Source organism: Montipora capricornis, chromosome 4 (assembly GCF_036669925.1).
Source record: "Montipora capricornis isolate CH-2021 chromosome 4, ASM3666992v2, whole genome shotgun sequence".
Classification (NCBI taxonomy): domain Eukaryota; kingdom Metazoa; phylum Cnidaria; class Anthozoa; order Scleractinia; family Acroporidae; genus Montipora; species Montipora capricornis.
In genome coordinates, this window is record NC_090886.1 from 15,009,277 (window position 1) to 15,012,787 (window position 3,511).

A 3,511-nucleotide genomic window follows, 5' to 3' on the forward strand; every position below is an offset into this window, starting at 1 on the left:
TCAAGTTCGAAAGTAGCAAACTGTATAAAAGCCAATATTTTAAGCTTACAGTTCCTTCGCCGCAGTCGAACGGAGGTGTAGAGGCAAACAGTTTAGTATTGGTTACACTCAGCTCTCCGACCTGTGCCAGATAATGTTAAAGGCAGGATTGCAATTTATCTTTGTGATTTTATTTGCTCATAACTGTCATTTGGCCCCTCTTGATCTTGATCCCGTAGTAAAGGAAGCTTTGACAGATCTTCTCGAGGCCGCAGCGGTACACGTGATATCTGGCGATGCTGTAGCTAATGATCTTGGAAAGAGACAAATGCAGAGCACAGATGCTGTAAAAGGTAACTATTCACACTCTACAGTAATAAAGCTTCTCAGATCGGACTTTTTTTAGTACATCTCATTAGCAAGTACCTATGCCTTGCCAGGGCAACACATTGTTCTCGCGGAGGTTGGACCAAACAATTTCTCTGGAATCACCTCAAAATATAACTTTGCACTGTCGTCAAGTTTTTTGCGATTATTCCATCTTAATTGTTCACACAAAACAATGTGGGCGAATTATCCTAAAAACAAATTGGTATATATGTATACATATGAGAGGTTTCAGGGTATGGAATGAAATGTTCGCGTTATGTCCGCGTTGTCGTCTACCCTGCGTGCCAGAGGTTCTATTTTTCTTTGGCGAGGAGCCCAGGGTAGTTGTCGTCCAAAACTGGAATTAGATTTCACCTCGTTGATGTACAGAGTACCGCAAAACTATGTGCTAAAATACGTGCAGCACGCTTATTTTTCCTCTTCAAACCAATGATATTCTGGATTTGTAGTGTTATCGTTGCCGTAGCCATTGTCGTTTCTCAAACTGCAAAATATCTTAGCGTTGTGCGCCTTTATCGACAGTAACGGTCTCTCAAGACACCATAATGTACAAAATGAAGATTAATTGACTATGATATGTAGAAATTACGGATACAAACATATTCTAATGCGAGTGTTCAATATTTGAGCCCTTCCCATTGAAAATCATATATTCCTGGATGCGTGAGTCATTTCCCTTCGTGACCTAAACAATGAGCAATTAGCAGCAACATACAGTTCATTTAGCACCGTGAAGTTCCATATTTTCAAAAGGGCAATTTTTCGCAAGGTAAATCTGAGGAGGTTCTTTTTGATGTTTGCCCAAACTGTGATCAGTTTGAAAGTAAATCGACTAATTAAATTGACCAGATTTCTTTGGATCCTCAGGTTATTTAATGTCACCATCGACAGACAAACCCACCCAGGTATCATTCCCATCAAGCAGAATCCGTGAGGTGATCTCCAGCTTTTGTGGTCGCACTCGAAGAAGTCCGCTTTCTGGTCGTTTCGCTTGCTGTGGGCCTTACCTTTATGATACTAACACGGAAGTGTGCAATGGAGGAGTCCTCGCCTGGAAGTCTTTCGATTCAAACCAGAAAGAGATTCATCCGCCTTTTGGGGGTTGGTGATAACGCCACCGGCGATGGATCGCGAATGACATTGGTCAGTCTCTTCTGCGATCGGTTGACTAAAGTCAATAAACATGCGTGTTGTAAGGGATTTATGTCGTAGCAATGATTATCTTTTGATTTATGTTAAAACAATAGCTATATTAATTTTTAATCTCTGCGCATTAATTAAGAAGACAATAAACAAAACGCTATGGGAACAATAGCGTTAATTAGATTGACATCGTCATCAATATTCAAGCTGGAATACTAATTTCTTGGCGAGGTATCGTTAGTTGGTTGGTAGAATATTGAAGCAATGCAGATGATGTATACTCATGGAATGTTATCGTTGTATGTGACAAAATAAATTTCTTAAATCTATTAGAACGAGAAATTTCAATAAATTGTTGAAATGAAAAAGGAAAAATCATATCACTTACATGATGAACTTGCTGTTCCTATTCAAACCTCACTGAATATTCATGATCCCTCACGATGCTTTATTAAGCACGTAATGATATGCATCGGTGTCCGTTTAGCTCGTAAAAAGGCCGGCACACACGAGGGAGCTTGCTCCTGAAACATGCTCCCGAAACACGCTCCCGGGTAAGTACCCCAACCAGTACACACGAAGGACACGACGAGGGAGCTGAATGATGAAACAACCCCACTGGGGCATGGGAACTGTTGTGCATGAAAAAATAAGCCAATTTGAAAGGCCAACTGGAGACACGTCTTGTCACGGCAAGCTTGCTCCTGAAACAGACTCGTACAACAGATTTGCCCCTGGAGCTTTCTCCCTCATATCAAACCAGTTTGATATGAGGGAGCAAAACTCGGGAGCAAACGTTTTGTTGAGCAGCATATTTTTTCGCTAGAAATCGTTGGTCCAGACGAGGGAGTTGCTCCGGGAGCGTCTTGCAGGAGCCTGCTGCGGGAGCAAGCTCCCTCGTGTGCACCGACCTTTACAGCAAAAAAGTATCCTTGCTTCCTCGCGTCTTTGTACTGCATTTTTTGCAAGCTTTGTAAATCATAAAGCAAAAATAATAAAACACATCTATTAAACTGACGCACATGCGGAATTAACTCGAGACAAATTATGGGATCTAGTTAAATAAGTATTCACAAACCTCTTTGTGTATGAAGCTATTTTGTTTCCTGATCGCAAACATCGTAAGCAATCTTTTCAAGGGATTTCTCGGGGTGTTCAAGGAATGTCTCCATAGTAGTCCATTTCCGAGTTGCTGTTTGCCTTGGTTTCAAAGCGAGTCCTGGTGCACAACCATTCAAATGGCAATGAGGGGTGTATTTTCATATTCATTATCATTTGAATGGTTTAGCACTAAGACTAGTTTTGAACCAGAAACAAACAGCAACTCGGAAATGGCCTGTTACGAACTCCACGTGCGGGTTTATTGCAAAACTATTTAATGTTCGTCCTAATTCATTCGATTTTCACATGAGTTTCTGGCATTTTGAAAGATAGCTCTCTACTATACTACTTCGTCCACGCTATATCCTAGGTGATTTTTCGTAGTGTTCAATTACGCTCGTTCCTCGAAATATCTAAATGATCTTTTAGTTGAAAACGGAACAAGTTACCAAATACTGTCATATCAAAAATTTTAGAAACGAGCAAGTTCCAGGATTGAAAGTTTTAGGGCCCCAGCATTAAGCCAGCAATCCAGGATGCCGTAAATTCTACCGGGAGGCTTTGAAACGTGATTCTCAAAATAAGTCACGTGACAGATCGTCTGATATGCCTTTTTCAAAATACCATAATACTCTTTCTTTGCCCTCCAAAATTTGCATAAGCATTGTTTTTATTTTCTCTCGGCTTGGGACCATTGTAAGTCGAGGCTAGTGTCCCCCCCCACTCCACACGTTTTTCAAACACACTCCTCTCCCTCCCCCCTCCCACACACACACACTCACTCACTTCCGTGATCCATACCAAACCTACTTTCAAACGTACTCCTCGGCCCCTATAGTCTCAAGAGAAACTGGTAATATTGTTTATACAAATTATTGGAAGGCAAACAAAGAGTACT

The 3,511-nt window shown here is 41.1% G+C and overlaps 1 long non-coding RNA gene across 1 annotated transcript; it reads left to right on the forward strand.

Annotated features, from left to right (window-relative positions):
• Nucleotides 1–53: 53 nt before the first annotated feature.
• LOC138045630 (uncharacterized) lies at nt 54–1,887 on the forward strand. The gene is made up of 2 exons (XR_011131635.1): nt 54–332; nt 1,237–1,887. It is a non-coding gene; the product is annotated as an uncharacterized lncRNA (long non-coding RNA).
• Nucleotides 1,888–3,511: the final 1,624 nt, after the last annotated feature.